Genomic DNA, 18,919 nt, shown 5'->3' with positions numbered 1-18,919 from the left:
TTCTATGTATTTCTTAGCTACAATTTGTTTTGAAATATAGGTGATTTTGTTATTGTTGCTGTTCAGAGCACACATGGTAGATGCTAGGGAGATTTTCTTTAACACAAACCAGATAAAAATGTTCATTACGAAAAGAATTTAAAGGAGTTGTTCAAATTTGAAAAGCTTTCAAATGTCACACACAGTTTACATGAAATCATGAAAGGTGATTTATATTTTGCTATTGTTACATCACTAGTCACTTTATTTTCTTAAGAAAACAGGATGATCATAAAAGCAAAAGATCTACAGGCTGTGACTGGCAGACAAGAGGCAAGTTGACAATGAAAATTTGAAGTGGAAAGCAAACGGAATGCCTGAGGCTAGGTCCCAATAATACCCGAAGTGAGAAATTTCAGAAAACGTTATTTAATATAAGCATGCCAGGGTTGAGAGCCTCTAGAGGTATGCTTTTATGTCAGGCTTGAGGTACTTCCCCAGGGAATTCCCTAGAAAATTTAACAGTATTTTAAAGCTTAAACTGGTAGTCATTTAACTCAAATGCCCCTAAGCCCCTAAGGGAAAAGGAAATTTTTTTTTTAATTTTTTTTTCAACGTTTTTTATTTATTTTTGCGACAGAGAGAGACAGAGCATGAACGGGGGAGGGGCAGAGAGAGAGGGAGACACAGAATCTGAAACAGGCTCCAGGCTCCGAGCCATCAGCCCAGAGCCCGACGCGGGGCTCGAACTCACGGACCGCGAGATCGTGACCTGGCTGAAGTCGGACGCTTAACCGACTGCGCCACCCAGGCGCCCCGGGAAAGGGAAATTTTAGGAATCAACTTGTGCGTAGTGAAAGGAGACTCAGGAATTAAAACGTTGAAACTTATTCAAGACAATCTAGCCCTGATCATTGTTCAATACATACTTCTAATTAAATGTCAACAGTGGCATTCCAAAACATCTTTGTGGGATATCAAAGCATATAGGAACAAGGCAAGAGGTTGTCTGGCCAGTGAAGGGTAGTAGAATATGCCACTCCAAATGCCATCTCTGTAGGCCTGCAGCACATGCTAAAATGAACCACTTTGTCATGTTGATTATTTTGAGCTGTAGGCAACTGAAAAACAGCAAATGCAGGGAGAGGCTTTCTCTGAACTCCCCTTGTCTGCCTAAAGACACATCCTCCAAAAGGAACTCAACTGTCATAAATCTCCTCTGCAGGAGATTCATCAACCAGAGAAAACTGACTTTTATCACAGGAGAGGAGACTAGATGTCTGCACCACACCCTGACGTACTGTCCCAATCTATTCTACCTCCCATCTATTCTAAGGGCCTATTCATCTTCTCTGAAAATCATTCACTCTTCCCTAAGAAGCCTACATCCTTCTCCCTTTGCCTCTTAAGATAGTATTTAAGCCTGAATTCTAAGCCACCTTGGGGAGTTACTCATTTTCTTCTGCATAATTCCCATGTACACATGAGGTTCCATGTTAACAAACTTTTGTTTTGTGGTTTTGGTTTTGTTTTCTCTTGTTAAGCTGTCTTTTATTACAGGAGTCTCAGCTAAGAACTCAGAAAAGTAGAGAAAAATTATTTCTCCTTCCCTACACCATCAATCATATTTAAAATCTAAAATTTTAAAAGTTTATTCACCATTTAAAACCAAATGTATAAGAAGGTAGAGAATATGAGAAAAGAGAAACACATATACCAGAGAGTAATTTTTTTAACCATACAAACACAATATTAAGTACCGTTGAAAAGAAGAATTGTAGTGAGCCATTTTTGTATTTCTAAGAGCTGCAAGCTGAATAAAAGTAATGTGAAACTATTAAATGAGATGACCTGACCTGCTAAAAGCAATTTAAATCTCACTAAAGGAAACATTCAGCACTTTTCACATGTAGATAGAAATAGTTGTCTTCCAAAGGGTCAGTTATGTTACAAAGACTAAAACATATGGGGGAATATCAGAAAATTGCCCTTTGGATACTTAATGGAGAACATTATAAATGACCTTGTGCCTAGCGAACTGAGTCTGAAAAGATTCAATCAGCTGGCACTGGTGAGCATAATATAATTTTTTAAAACTTTAATACCTAGTTATTTTCAGCCAGAAGGCAATTATTTTTTTCCTAGTAGAGTAGGCATTTTGTGGATCCTGTTTTAATTTGTGACTCCAGAATATATCAGTTTTTTGAATTCCAAATTTGACCAAAACCTGTCATGAATAAATACATTGATATACTTACCCTGAATATATCATAGCTTATACATAGAAATATATATGATGCAAAATTATATTGTTTTGTGTCAAGTAATATATGATAGTCTATAATTCAAATTATGAGAAAGTAGTGTTCATTAAAAATTTATTCTAAGGGAAAGGTAAAATAATGGGTTGTAGTTGTAAAATACATAATAATATAGCTACTCAGGACAAGAATCAGAAGGAAAAAAAAAAGAGCAAGAGAAATGAAAACATTTCTTGACAAATACCTATTTCATAGTGGATCTGCAAAGCTAATTGTGAAAGCTTTCTTCATCTACATGAAAACAGCAAATATCAAATACTGGGTTTCTCTATTTTACATGTCCTCATATTTTATGTATGGCAAAGTATGCAATGTGAAATACATTTACCCCCTCTGAGACATGTCTAGCTCTTTCAAGTTCAAATATGCATCCTAGATTATGTTTCTAAAAGTGTTTACTGTTTTGAACTGATTCATGTGATATCTTAAAACAAATGTCACTTTATTCAGGATACCAGACTATAACCTCTTAAGGGCAAAGTATTTTGTACATATCCAGGAGATGTGGGACACAGGAGGCATTCAATATTTATTGGTTGAATGTAAACAGTATATTAATTAATTTTAAAATATGTAAAGATTGTCTTATAATATTAATGTTTCTATTTTTACTCTGAGAGTTTATCTGAGAAGATATATCATCATGTAATAACAGAAAAAATGAATTAGGATGGTTTCACTCCTGATAATTATTACCTAGGGGACATTGGGCAAGTCACATAGCCATTTGAATTTTAGTTTCCTCATTTCTAAAATGTAGTTCGTATTTATTTTTTTTAATTCTATTCTGTCTTCCCTGGGTTCTTATGGGTATATGTGTAAAGTTACCTTTTAACCAAAAGCTCCAATATTTTTTGGAGAAAATACTCAATTTGAAGATCTTTGAAATTAAAGCTTAAAATACAAAATTTTTGAAAATCTTCATTTTTTATTGCACAGAATAATTACATCTATGTGTTATGTAAAATTTCTTTTTACCAACTATGTTGCCTGGTATAATTCTGAATGTAGTTATTTATTAAAAATATGCTTGCTTGGCATGTCTTCGAATGTTTGCCTGAGATTCAAAAGGCTGTTTTAAAACTAATTAATTTTATATACTTTCCCACATTTTGCCTCATCATGACTGATGTATTTGATAGCAGTTCCACAGTTTGAAGAAATAATGCCAGATAAAATTCTAGTGTTATTATTCTGCCAGGTTATTTAGTACATCATGTACAAAATCTAACATTTTAGTTCCTGAAGTAACTTATGTAACCTTACACCCATAAACTTTTTTTACAAGCATAAGTACATAGAGACAAGTACATATTCATTCTCTTAGTTCTGCCTTTAAGTGACTGTATTCTTCACACAGCCCTGTGATTTTCTTTTATGAACTGCTATCCTGTTTGATTCTTAAAGACTTTCATACACAATAAACTTATTTGTTCCAAAATTTAAGCATGCTTTTGTAGGAGTTCAATGGAAGGGAAGATAAATGTCTGTGTTGCAAGAACAAACTTATCCATATCTCAATGAAACCTTAAAACTCATCAATCTGAACAAAAACATCTTCCCCTCCCTCTATTAATGGTGAAGCTCTTGGAGGCTTGGAGGGGGTTTAATTATTGCACTGCTGACTAAAATAGTACATTTGACTAGTAATTATTCATATAATTATATTTGTTGAGTATCTTCTGTAAGCCAGACACAGGGCTAGCTGACAGGAGTAGATTGATAAATGAAAGAAACCTGATCCCTACCTCAAATGGTAACCCATAGTTTCCTGTGAAAGACAAATAGTATGCAAAGAATTAAACAACTAGCTGTAACTGTAGTAAATTCTATAAAGGACAATATTACATGCTTAGAAAATGTGTATTAGGACCATATGGCCTAGTCCTAATAGCAGGGAAAGTTTTCGTGGAAAAGTGGCATGTAAATTAAGATTTGTATTGATTCTTATTTTGTGATGGAGATTATTACAGATGCTTCTTTTAAAATGATATGTCATTTTCTTCCTCAGTTTTAATTGTTCTTTTATCCAAATTTAGTTATAAATAAATAATTTAAAAATATTATTATTTAGGTAAACCTTTAAGGATGCTATAATACTTTACAAAAGCATTAAAACCTCCATTCTCAGGAGCCAACAAAACAAAGAAATTTAAAAAAAGAGGCAGATAAACTGCACCAGATTTGGTGTATTATTACAGTGATGGACTTGGGAAATATCCTATTCCTGATTGTGAATCTAGACCGTTAACCAATACAATGATTCAATGATAATAATCAGCAGAAAGACCATAGATATTTAATAATTGACTCATTTAAATGTGTGCACCATTGGGGCGCCTGGATGGCTCAGTTAGTCAAGCGCCAGACTCTTGATTTCCACTCAGGTCATGATCTCATGGTATGCAAGTTCGAGCCCTGCGTGGGGCTCTGTGCTAATGCCACCCTGCTTGGGATTCTCTCTCTCTCTCTCTCTCTCTCTCTCTCTCTCTCTCTCTGTCTCTCAAAAATAAATGAATAAACATTAAAAACTGTGTGCACCATTAACTTTACATAACATTTAAGATTAATTTTTCCTCTTTATCCTCAAAGTTAATTCTAGTTCCTGAAACGTGTGCATCGTATCTGTTTATGTACTCTGTTTGTAAATTGTTCTTTGCAGAAAACATACATTTTCTACCATTTTAAGTGGATTATATAGTTGTACTGTCTTTGGATTTGTTCGTGAATGGTTTATTATGTGTTTGACAGTTTATATCCTTAGGACTATATGTTGACTTCATGTATTTAACATGAAAATCAAAATATTAATTATTTTATTTATCTAATTAATTATTTCATCACATGGATTTATTATATTCATTAAGAATTTGAACTCACTAAGTATGAATTAATTGGAGTTAACATTTGGATAATTTGCAAATCAAATTGTTTTATTTCACATGCTTTTTATTTAAGAATTTTAATTTTACATTGAAAGCGCTGGTGAAAAGCTTAACTTTTAAAATTAATTGATTTGCTATTATTTTAGAATAATCCAACAGAAATCTTTTTTTTTAATTTTGAAAGCCTTCACATAATTAATAGCTTTAGCTAATGGGCACGAATGACTAAAAATGGTTTTTCAAGTAAGTGCAGCAGTTAGGTGAGAAGACAGGAATAGCTTGAAGCACATTTGCATCTGGACGGAGAAAAAAATTGATTCATATTCTCTGCACTTGTTCTAATTCCTCATTTTCTCCTCCTCCTATATGAGGTTGATTAAATTATGCCCTAGTGACAAATAGTCTCTTTAAGCCGTCATTCATTTAATGGGATAAAATAGTCCTAATAAGGGATATGGGTCATTTGTCATCTTCTCCAAACTCCCATCTGTGTGAGGGGCTGTCCCGTAGGATCTGCATGCTTGTGAGTCCTTGTGATGAAGGGAAAGTGCAGGCTGAGAGAGGGTGCTGGTGGATTACTCTTAGGTGGCTGACGGCATTATTAGAGAATATCAACGAATATGGTCAGGCTCTGTCTCAACCCTAAGACAGAGGAAGTCTCTGATCAAACAATCCATATGTTTGGAGGCTCTGCTTTCAGACCAATGGACTGGGAGCACTGCTTTAGGAGTCAAAGCCATTTGCATGGATTTGAGATATGATTTTTAGTGAGTGGAGAAGGGTGGATTCAGTGCTTAGTTAGAAACATACTTAAGACAATAAATAGGAAAAAAAGGAACACAAAGAATTAGATAAAATGAGAGGAGATTCTAAAATCAATGGCAAATTTTGATGACCTATTATGTTCTCTGAATCAAGTCCAAGAGATTTTTAACTCAAATTAATTTTCATTGGATGTATACCATATACAAATAACTATAATAAGCATACATCTATAAAACAAACACAAAGCATGAACTCTCCTGGAGTTTATGATCTGCAGAAGAAAGCATACTTACAGAATAATCATTAGGCCAGAGTAAGAGCTATAGAGATTTACGCAGAGGCCATAAGCTTCATGATTATAGGAAATATGTCTCTTTGGTCATCAGTGTATCTCCAGGACCTGGCACTCTTTGGACTTACAGTGATATTCACTGAGTTAAAATGAAGATATTTGGGACACATTGTGATACCAAACTTTATACCATGCTAAGGAGTAATAGTAGGGCTGGGGATGGATATAAGAGATGGTACTTTTTCATCTTTTGAATATACAGTCAATTCAAAGGTGGCTTCTGAAGGCTTGACTGACACTGCCAAGCCCCCGTTAATGTCTGTTGTGCAGGATACTGCATTCGTGTTGACACATGCCTTCTTCCTGTCGTGTGGTGTCACTAGAGTAATCCCTGGTGTTATTCATAGCCTTGAGCTGACTTCTTTCATTTGTGGGTTCGTAAGACCACTCCTTTACCATATTTGGCTACACACTTTAATATAGCTCATAAAAATTCTAATTTATCTATCAATTTTATACCAATTTTTATAACAATTTTACTAACAACCTCATTTTTGTTAAGTCCAATTGCTCAAGCAAATGTTCTTGAGCAGGAGCTGAGAGAAAAGCGAAGTGATAGAATCAGAGCCTTGCAGAACAATACGATCTGAAATCAGATGTTCCTTTGCATCCTCTTTGGTCTTGGGTCCTTCCATTTGTGTTGTTTTATCTATTTATTTATGTATTCATTCATTCATTCATCCATTCATTTTACTTTTCCAGGACAAAAATTATTTATCTTGTCACCATGGGTGGGCGATAGATGGTCCATGAACACTTTGAAAGATACATAGAGATTAATATGAATATTTTATGAGGAAGAGTAGACAAGGATATTATAACTTTCTCAGGATTTCTGTGATTCGAAATTTAAGAAGTAAAAGGAATGAAGGAAGAAGTAAAGGAAGAAAAGGAAGAAGGGAAGGGAGGGGTGGTCCAGAAAAGAAAACAGCCACAGAATATAAGAAACCCTATACAGGATAAAGTAAACATTTTAAAATATGATGTGATCAGTTATAGCAAATATCTCCAAGTTTTAGCTAAATCTCAAGTAAGAAGGTTATTTGTGAAATTTAAAGCAATTTCACCAAAGGTGAGAGGAATGTTATTGAAAGGAATTTAAAAATGTAAGTTATTATATCACTTTAAAATATCCCTTCAGTCACTTTTTATTATTAAGAAATAGTTCAGTTATGATCAGGTAATTCCCATTTTTTTGTATAGGAAAACAGCATTTTAGAAGAGTTTAAAAACTTATTCAGGATGTGTATGAAAATGTAAAGCCAGAAACAGAACTCTAGTCATGTGACCAGCAATTTCTTACTCATATCACTACAACTCTCATCCTGTTATTACAGTTAAATTTGGTTTATTCACATTTTTCTTTGGTTTAATTCACTTTACTTAAGTTCACAGTAACTTTCACTATTGGGAATGTGTGCCAAAAAACAGTCCACTTTTTTGGCTGTACCGATATGAACAGACTGCTTCTTTGATAAAACAGAACAAATCAAAAGAAAAAAAAAAAAGCACGACTTGATCAATGTACACTTGGGAGAAGTTCACAGTGCACAAATATAACTTTAAACCAGGTATTCAAACTTGTACAAATGAAACCTCAGTAGCATTCACTCCATTGAAGATAAAAATCAATAAAATATGTTTAATCTGGAAGAACTGTGCCTCTTTGATTGTGTTACTTCAAAAGGTGTTGAAATTATGCAGAAGCAACAGTTTCATACATTTTTAAACTATTTTCAGAAGTTATGCTCTGGGATTATCTGTTCTTCTTCAGGTTTTTTGAATCATTATCCAAAATGTTTAGTAGTTTTCATCTTTCATCCTCCTGCCATGACAGTTACTTTATGACATAGTTAGACACCTGCTCCAGGCATGGCTTTCCTCATGAGTAAGCTGACACCTAAGAATTATTTTAAAGGTAACAGGTAGGCCATCTTTGTTTAAAAAAATATCTTCATTCCTTGTGACAAATACTTGGATTCCATTAAATCATTTACTCAAATTAAACATTGCTAGAAATGAAAACTGATGGGCACATTTACAAATCATTTGTCCACTAGCATGAAAGAGTACACGTATTTTTCCCTGAAAATGTATCTTTTATAAGAATTAGGAGGCCTGGCATATGTGGAGAATGGGGTTGGAAGTTATTTCAAGGTTTAGTGTGTTTTTGAAAGCTATGAGGTATCAATCAGCCACACACACAGACACAAACACACATACACGCAAAGTCCACAAGACATTACGTGGAACAGGAAATAAAATGAAAATGAAAACAGAATATGAACCGATGTTTTGATAATCTTATTATCATTTTATTAAAATTTTTCTAGTCTCCCCAAACTCCAAGAATTCGTTTCTTAAGAGCAATAAGCAATATCAACTCTATGGAAATAAGCAGGAAGTCAAGCATAAAACAGACTTTGGATACACCCAATTTGTCAGCATTAATCCATTTTTATATAACTTTGTCAATTTAACTCATACACAAGATTTTTCAGAAGCTATAGAGTTTGCAATCCACGTTACCCTCACATTCTTCAGGACAGTACTGCAACACTGGTGTCATACCCCATTCTTTTTCTACTTCAGGGTTATCTTTATTTGGGTGTAATACCAGGCAGGAATGCTTTAATCACAAGTCACAGAAGAACTGAGTAACAGAAACTCATGATTTCCTCATGTAGGGAAGGAAAAACAGTTTTCCCTCACTCTTTTTAATTCTTAGCTGTGAAACCTATAATAAAACCAGATTAACAAGAGAAAAGCAAACAGAAGATTGTTAACATGTACACCTAATGTATACACAGTCAATATCCAGAAAAGAACAGGTGTAACTCTCTGAAGTGACTTACATTTAAGTTTAAATATCATCTTAAGAAGGACAGGGGGGATGGGAGATGTACATAGACCTCTTGGGGGAGAGTAAATGATTTTTAAGAGACACAAATCACCCTCAGAAAGCAGATGGGAGATATGATGGCTTGTGACAAAGTCTGTCTAAGTGTGGTGTCCATTTCTGGTATCCTAGAAGCTGACTATGATGAGAGTCAATCTTCCCTGGTTGATGAAACTCTTGAGGAGGGGATTTATGACAACTTAGTTTCTTTTGGAGGATCTGTTTTTAGGCAGATAAGGGGTATTCAGAGAAAGCCATTTGCTCCATTTTTTTAAAGTGCCTACAGCTCAAAATAATCAGTACACCCAAGCAGCACATTCTGGGGGTGGGAGGCACATTTTCCTACCCTTCACTCACACAAAATTTTCAGGCAGTTGTTTGTAGTTTGGATGCAGCAGCCTTGCGAAGTAGTTAAGGTACCAGATATCCCGTATGTGTTTATTCTGAAATCTTCAGAGACTTGAAATTTGTTCTATTATTTCACGATCACATGAACATTGTAATTATCCTCTGTTATTGCATCCTTAAACAGTGTTCAAAGAGAAGAAAAAAAGTGGACTGCAGAAATTATTTATCCTCATGATATGTCTGCTATCAGAAAGCAATAACTTCCTACAAACCACTCTCTATGCCCTGCAGATTTCCCTTTATGCTGTATTTGCCAGAACTTGGTCACGTGGCCACCCCTGGCTATAAGGGAAAGTGGATACATGAATATCTGGTAGAGGAGAATGGGCTTACTATAATTGCTCAAGATTCATCAAGATATATCCCTGTGGTGAGGGAATTAGTGACCTTAAATGAAACTGGGCTTTAGTTGGCAAGGAAGGGGAGAGAGAGCAGCTTAATGTTTACCACAAATGAATATAATTCTTTAGAGGAAACTGATGGTTTTCCATTCTAAATATTTGTGATATATTACTCTGTTCTCTTGAAACAAATATAAAATATGAATAAATACATTGTCTCACTAAAATTTCAATGGTAAATAAAGCTGACCTAGTATTGAGGCTGTGGCAGGAGTGTTCTGCCATATCACTCCATCGCATTCCTTCATGGAGTTTTATTTCTTTGAGATGAGGAGACATCTGGATATATGCATTTCAACCTAGAAAGGAGAATGGTATTTATTTGCACCTACAATTTGTCAGCCAGTAAGATAGTAACTTGAACATATGTTTCACATTTAATTCTCAAAATAATAAGTTAGACATTTATGAGCATACACATTTTGCATAGCAATAAATTGAGATTCAGAAATGTTAAGTAATGCATCCTTATGTAATGTTTTATGAGTAAAAACATCAACAGACCTTAGAAGAGTTTCAATACATGAGTTCTTCTCACATCATTTGGAACACTTTCATATCACTGTACCAGATTTCACATTAATAGAGATTGTTTTCAGATCACACGTTTAATGATATCTGCTAAATGAATTAAGGTACGATTGGATATTGGTGCATAAACAAATATGAGCAAATAAGAAGATACGCTCCTTTGTTCATATGATAAATGACTTTTGAGCATGTAGTCGACTGTTTTAAACACTCAAAATACTAAAAGCAATAAAAATATATTTGATAAAATCCCTTTTCCAAAAGGCCTTCAGGTTAGAGAGGTAGACAAAGGGCACTGCCATTTTTCATAAATATTATGGAAGGTATGTTCTCATGGTAGCATCAAAACAATGAGAGTACCTTCTAAGCCTGCCATGTGGTTCTTGGTTATTTACATATCTGAACAGAGACAGCTCTGTGTGTGGCAAGGATGGGGTGGGGTGTGGAGTTGCAGGTGGGAGAGGGCACTATAGTGGTATGTCCTGGCCATGGCAAGAATACTTGAAAACAGAAAGAGGCTGGAGATTGCATGGTCTAGAGACCAAGAAACATTAGGATTTAAGTACAGCTCAAATATAACTGTACAAATTTTGTACAAAATTTGTACAAATAGGGATATGAGTATGGACAGGCATAGACGATCTAATACACTGTGTAGAGATTTTGGACTTTTATTTTTCAAGGTTATGTGAAATCACAGGAGTGAGCTCTATTATACTTGTTTATTAGCTAGATTATTCCTGGTGTTTAGTAGAAAATTGATATGTGGTTAATAAGAATATAGGCAAGGAGACCAGTTGCAGAAAAGTAGATAAAGGCTGTTGAAAATGACATGTGTGGGAGCGCCTGGGTGGCTAAGTGGGTTGAGCATCTGACTTCGGCTCAAGTCATGATCTCACGGCCTGTGAGTTCAAGCCCTGTGTCGGGCTCTGTGCTGACAGCTCAGAGACTGGAGCCTGCTTTGGATTCTGTGTCCTTCTCTTGCTCTGCTTCTCCCCTGCTCATGTTCTCTCTGTCTCTCTCTCTCAAGAATAAATAAACATTAAATATTTAAAAATAAAGAAAATGAGATATGGGGGTGGATTCAGAGAGGGTAAAATGTCTAGATATAGGAGATTATCTCCACAACTCTATTATGCTTATATTTATTATTATTTTAAAATATGTGTTATATGTGAGTTTATAACTCTACACTCTAGCACTGTTATTGTTCTTGCATTAGCCCTAGCTCAGAGTTCCTGCTCAGGATCCTATGTGTGACTGAAACATAAGCAGTCACATCTTCATTAAGTTCTGAAAAATTCTCAGCCTTTAACTCTTGTAATGTTGTATTTCCCTCATTCTGTTAGTCTGAAATTCCTGCTCCACAAATTTTTGACAGAGACATTATGAGGCTTTCTAATCCTGCAGTAGATTTTCATAAGTATACTGTGATAAGCATTGAAATACCAAAATTATTTTTTAATTGTCAAGCGGGTAACTCTTGAAGAGGTGTATATTTTGATAATTTCTATTCTTCCCCTTTATGATAATATTAGGTCCCATATAATTTGGAGAGAGGTCTAGAAGAGTTAGCGTTCTAACTTTTATTAGGAATTGGATTAACACAATTTCAGCGCTTTGTAACATATAAACAATGGGCCCTACCATTATTTGAGCTTCTGCATAAAGGATATAGATCACGAAAATCTGACCAACTTCATGTCTACTTGCCTGGGGAAATAGTTTACATATATCAGAGTTGTGTTATTAGTGTGGTCATCCATTTTATTCTACTTGGGTCTAAGACCAAGTGCTAGTTCTGAACTAGTGCTGAATGTGTGGGTTCTTTTATAATCACATATGCAAATTTATAGAAGTAATTCACAACATTTCAAGTTTACAAATATCATGTAATCAAGATACATACAGATTTCTCTACTCGGAATGAATAATATCAATCCACACAATTATTATAATGAAATGTGGTTTAAATAGTAGCCTCCAGAAAAGAGTTTCCAAGTGCTATTACTTGATATCCACCAGCACCACTACTCAACACCAATACTATGTGCTTCACCAAGCCATGTGGTTTTAGGGTTAGAACATTCACCCGACATGATTTTATTTTTGTGAGTGCCAGACCCCTTTGCCTCTTCCTGAGATTTCTGTAATTTTCTGCAACCATAGGAAGCTTGGTATGGTTTTCTTTTTAGCTCTAATATGTTTGCATATAATCTTTTGGTTTTCTGGGTCACTTATATTTTTCCCAGCTCTCTGGGCCTAAGAGCTAGCAAGAAGCAACCCCACTCCCCAACCTCCCCACACCCATACACACATGTATTTTCCTTGAAAGCCTATAGAGCCAGGGGCATAGTTTCCAACCACTGAATTAAGTCCTCTGTAATAGCCACTATTCTCTAGTAGTACCTGACAGAAAGTCGATGCAAACTAGCTCAAGTTCAAAATGAGATTTATTGGTCCACATATCCAGGAAGGGCAAAGGTGATACTGAGGTTGAATGGAACTGGAAAACTGAATGTCTTCAAGATTCTCTCTGCATTAGTCTTTTATGATTTCCTTCCTAGGTTATTTTAGCTGTATTTTAGAGCAGTCAAGGCTATCTGCATTAGGATATGTTGCTGGTAGTTCTGAATTCACACTAACAATTTCATGGCCTGCCAGGAAAAACCTTTCCCACTAGTTGTACTCACTAAACCTCGGAGAATGAATCAGGTATTCTAGTTTGGATCCTGTTCATCTCCTGAATTCGAGAAATGGTTGGCATTTTTTTAACAGAATAAGAATGGACGACACGTGAGACAAACCACACAAACACACAAGTGCACACACATGTGTGCTTACATGAGTTCAAGAAATCTCCAGCTCCATACTTCCAGAAATTATCAGAGCTTCTGTGTCATCACCTTATGTTCTCTGGTTTGGTTTTCAATTTTCATTTACCTTTTGCATGTGGTAATACAAGTATTATAAAGGCTGTCTGTGGTGTGGGAACTTGTTTCAATAAAACATACCTTTCAGGAATACTGCTCTTAATATTAATGCTTCCTCAAACAATCCTTCCCTTTTATCCTATCATCTGTTACAGTGTCTTCCACGTAAATACAAAAGAGACTTGACTTTTGTCTACTCTCTTATTACTGACATTCCTACATACAAGGGTGCCAAATATATCTGTGCAAGTTGGAAATGCCACATTTCTAGGGGGTGCTATTTACCTAGAGTATGAAGTAACTGGTTTCTCCATGAGTTCAAATATAATCAAATATTTATCCATTGTTATTGAAAATTGTTTAGTACAAGAATATAATCAACTCCAAATGTTGGGTATTTAAGCTTTCTATTGAACATTCTTAGCCTTTGATACTCATGATACTCAAAGTAAGTTAAAAAGTTATTTCACTTATTGCCCAGTATTGGGTCTCTCATTCTTATAATATGCCCAAGGTTAAGGTCTTACACTTGAGTTCTTGGGTCATACCTGTTAACAGATACAAACCTTGTAGGAATTAATATTAAAAGTATGAAGGCTAAAGAAATTCTTCCCAATCTTTCTTTATTTTCATAAGGGATAAAGGAACAACCAGTATCATCAGGAAATTCTACTAAGGCTGTGTTCATTTTTCTGTATTTCTGAACATTCAGTGAAACCCTGGGGATTTAAACATGAGTAGTGTTTTTGCTTTGTTTTATCAGCAACCTCAATATTTTCCAATGGCACTATAAAGCTAATAAGTAACTCAAAGAATACTCTGGAATATTTGTTTTCTCTGTTGTTATCATTTTCCTACTTAATAATGTAGCTTTTGGTAATTAGAACGTGGTGAAGATATGCACCATATAATTATTCAAAAAAGTTCTAGATTTGTACCTCAAATTTACCTGTATAAAGTTTTCTGATCCAAAGATTGGATAGTTCCTTTATGTTTATTTTAAGAATTAGCCTCTTCAGGGCGCCTGGGTGGCTCAGTCGGTTGAGCGCCTGACTTCGGCTCAGGTCATGATCTCACGGTCCGTGAGTTCGAGCCCCGCGTCAGGCTCTGTGCTGACAGCTCAGAGCCTGGAGCCTGCTTCAGATTCTGTGTCTCCCTCTCTCTCTGACCCTCCCCGTTCATGCTCTGTCTCTCTCTGTCTCAAAAATAAACATTAAAAAAAATTAAAAAAAAAAGAATTAGCCTCTTCAAAAAGGTCAGATATTGACAAATGTCAGCAGGTATATCAAAGGTGTTCAACATCACAACTCATCAGGGAAATGCAAATTGAAACCACAATGGACTATCACCTCCTACCTGTTAGGATGGTTATAATCAGAAAGATAATAGATAACAAATGCTGGCAAGGATGAAGAAAAAGAAGAATTCTTATACACTGTTAATAGGAATGTCAATTGGTACCACCACTCTGGAAAGCACTATGGAAGTTCTTCAAGAAAGTAGAATTGAATTGCTATGTGATCCTGCAATGTCACTTCGTTCGGGTATTACATCTAAAGGAAACAAAATGTCTTGAAGAGACATCTCTTATGTTGAAGAGATATCTCTACTCCCCTGTTCCTACTCAATTGTTCATAACAGGTATGGTATAACCTAAGGATCTGTTTATGAATATACCAATGAAGAAAAAAAAATATATATATACACACATACATATGTAATGAAATGTTATTCAGCCTTAAAAAAGAAGACTATCTTGCCATTTGTGACAACATGGATTAACCTGGTGGGCATTATGCTAGGTGAAATAAACCAGACAGGGGAGATAAATACTGCATGGTATTGCTTATGTGTAAAGTCTTAAAAAAAAAAAAAATACAAGGGAAATAGATGAAGTGTTGGACATGTTAATTAACTCTCTGGAGAAAATCCTTTTATAGTGTATGGATACATGAAATCATCATGTTGTAAACTTTAAATATGTTATAATTTTATTTGTCAAATATATCTCAAGAAAGCTGAAATAAAGAAACTGAAAAGCAAAAAACAATGCATAGCAGGTAAGTTTGGAGAATTTTATATCTAAAATATCTTCATTTTACCTTAATATTTGATCAATGATTTAGCTTCTGGGTATTCTGAGGGTAGGTCAAAGGAGACTAAGCATGTCTGGCCACCTATTTGTGTTAAAAAGGGGTTTTCCTTGTTCATATGGAAACAGAAAATGATGGAGACCTCTGGGACTCTTAACTTACAGCGTTAGAGTGCTTGCAAGGAGGACTTTTAGAACCTTTGGGTCTGGAACATTGACATGATCTTTGTTATTCTTAATCTATCATTTCTATGTTTTAGTTTTCTCTCTTTAATGATTTAGAAAAATATTATTTTTCTCCTACAGTTGGGTTGATTATGAAGTAGGATCATATTTGGCACAAACATAGCATAATTGGAGGTTGGAGGGATATTGGTTAAGAACTTGGGTGGAGGAATCAAGATTTCTGGATCTGAAACTCAGTGCATCATGTGCTTGGTTGTTATGAAGTTTGAAAAGTTACATAACGTCTCTAAACCTCAATTATTCACCTGGAAAATGAGGATAACAGTAACTTCCTCATAGTATGGTTGCAAGGTTTGCATATGAAATAGAATTGTTTATAAAATATTCAGCATACTGCTGAATATTGTATTACCCACTATTACCATTTATAAAAGCAGTCTAGTCAAATATTGAGGAGATTGACATAATCACTCAAATATGTGAAGTTTTTGGAGTTCTCACATTCTATTTGCTAATATTTTAAGTCCCATGGCCATAACCTAGCTAGGTAACATCCAAGATTTTTTTTTTTAATGGTGACATTAATTGAAACACTGCTGTGAACATTCTTGTCAGTATTTGATGTGGAATAATATCAAACGGAGAGACCATTTCAAATGTTTGAACCAAATATACCACCAGAGAGCTACATTAGACATATATTGCAAGCAAACTGTAGCATTTCATGACTAGCATCATGGAAAAACTATGAAACTGGTTTTTAACTACCCGTCATTATATAGTTCTTTTTCGAGGAAATTGAAGACTGACAACCTTGTTTCCATCTGGAAACATCTAACATCTGTGCTTATAAACATCAAAACACAGCTGTTGTAGCTCTGAGTAACCACTCCAATTTATTTATTTTTGACTTTAAAAAATCTTCAGTTTTCATCAAACATCACAGTTGTTAAGCCATGTTCTTACAGCGGGAGGAAAAACAATTACGAGAAATCACTATATCAAACATTTTAAGAACAATACTCTTTCTTCTATTTCATTTAAAGGAGATACAATCTCCCATCAATTAAAAAATGTATTTTTTGTGGGTGTGCCTTTTTTTGGAAACCACACTATTTAAAGCCACCAGGAGGTCAGAGATCCCAAGTGCATTTTATGGTTAAAATATTATAAAACGTTTTCAGTGGGGCCAAATTGGGCAACTCGAAGTCAGGTGGTGACAAGACCAAGAGCAAAAGAATCTTATTCTAGTGTTTTTGCATATAATACATAGGTATGCCACATTAATTTTAATAAGGTAACTTTTTACTAAAAAATAAGTGCATTTTGGTATAATACTGAGTTTTAGTTGTATATGATTCTAAAAATGATTTCATATGAAAAATATGTTAAAGTTAATTTTCCTATATTATACGTGTGGAGAGTATTAATAACACTAAAACTTGAATTGTTTTTACAATTGTTAATCATAGTTCTAATTCTGTTTCAGCTACATTAGCTCCCTAACTGCTCGCTCACCATCTGCAGCCAGTGAGATGGGGAAAAATGTCCTTCAGCTATAGTCCTTCCAGGATGCCCACTGGGTTCGATTTCCCACTCTCCCATCAAAGCCATTGAAGGTGTGAGGTTTCTGATGATATCTTACCTTATGCATTGCCTCTACATTTAAGTCCAGGCTCTTCAGATGGATTCCTTGTTTGGACTTCCTATCTGTTTTGCTTCAGTCAAGCATACAGTCATCTCAGGCCGCGGGCGCCACAGTCTGCAGGCAGGCACCACCACATCCAGGGCTCAGCTTAAATTCCTGTTTCCAGGCTCTAGGCTGCATACTAGCATTTGTCTGGAAGGGAGAAAGGGGTAGAATTTTCTTAACTTGAAGAACTTGGGATCTTTTCGTTGTTTCCCTATTTAGGATACAGTTGAATAGTGACACCAGTCCAGAAAATATGGGTTTTGTTCACCAGAATTATTAATTTAGAAGTATGCAGAAATTATTTCCAAATTTTGCGGTATGGTTTAAGCCTCTGTCCTAACCTTTGAGGCTCATAAGAAACCAAGTTTAAAGCCAGAAAGTTTCGTCCTATGGTGCAAGAGTGCCTCCAAGCGGCAGAAAATTAAGGTGCGTTGGGTAGCCCTGAGGATTAAATGCCATGCTAAAGTCACCTGAGTGCCACTAGCCTCTAGGCATTAGTTATTCCTGACACAACTAATATCAGATAAATTTTTATGTGATGTAATAGTATTTACCCCTATCTCAGATTTTTAACTGTAATTTTTTTTGGCATAATAATAATATGGTAAGAATAATATGCTCTGTATAGCTAGTCTCAATCTTCATCTGTAAGATTTGGACAATAGCTATTAACTCGTAACAATATTGTAAGAAATTAAATGAATTAAAATGCATATACAAGTGTCTAGTGTATATAATATGAAATTTATAATATATATCATATTATATGTGTCATAAAATATGTTGCATACATTAAATTGTATGATATATAGTATATATTCCATGTGTAAATACATAATATGTTACACACAATATATAGTAAAGATATGTGGTATTTGTAGTAGGGAATATAATATGTAACATACAATTGATACTATCATGAATTGCAAAATGTGCTTTTTCCTCCTTTCTGGCTGGAGATTGTGCTACAAAAAGCTTTGCCTTTTCTTTGAGAGATGTCCAATGGAGCTGTCCATCAGCAGAGATAGATTCAGTGACCCAATAAATTATGGAGCTTTTTTGAAATCTTAACATGGAAACAAAGTGGCATTAAGGTGACTTTCCTGTATAGCTAAAGATCCCAGGTAGAAGCCCAATGTTATGCAATGGCAAAGATCCAGAGCCCTTCCTCTCTGGATCAACATTCCGGCAGACTAAAAGGAATTTTCTCAAATCTCTTGGAGACATGTGGCACCCCTGTTTCTCAGCTGTGGCCATGGATGAATGAAAATTTCTGAGGCTACTTGTCTTTATCTACTACCCAGTGGCAGCAATAAAGCAGGAGACAGCTGGACTGAGTCATTATGCTATCTGTGCTGATTCAAGGTTGTCACTAACACATGGATAACCAGTTTGTGAAAGCCCAACTCACATTTCCAGGTGATACACTTGCTTTTATCTTATATAAAATTCCAGTTCTCAGTTCTAAAATCAG

At 35.1% G+C, this 18,919-nt stretch overlaps 1 long non-coding RNA gene across 1 annotated transcript in view; it reads right to left on the bottom strand.

Annotated features, from left to right (window-relative positions):
• Window positions 1-18,919, bottom strand: part of LOC132681931 (uncharacterized) — a 97,522-nt gene that overhangs the window by 39,663 nt on the left and 38,940 nt on the right. The window contains exon 2 of the long non-coding RNA XR_009611333.2: window positions 17,398-17,592. This is a non-coding gene — a long non-coding RNA (uncharacterized LOC132681931). The remainder of the gene's footprint in view (window positions 1-17,397; window positions 17,593-18,919) is intronic.

The sequence above is a fragment of the Panthera onca genome, chromosome A1 (genome assembly GCF_046562875.1).
Source record: "Panthera onca isolate mPanOnc1 chromosome A1, mPanOnc1 haplotype 2, whole genome shotgun sequence".
NCBI lineage: Eukaryota > Metazoa > Chordata > Mammalia > Carnivora > Felidae > Panthera > Panthera onca.
The sequence above is the reverse complement of the archived record's forward strand: the minus strand, read 5'-3'. Positions and strand labels throughout refer to the sequence as shown.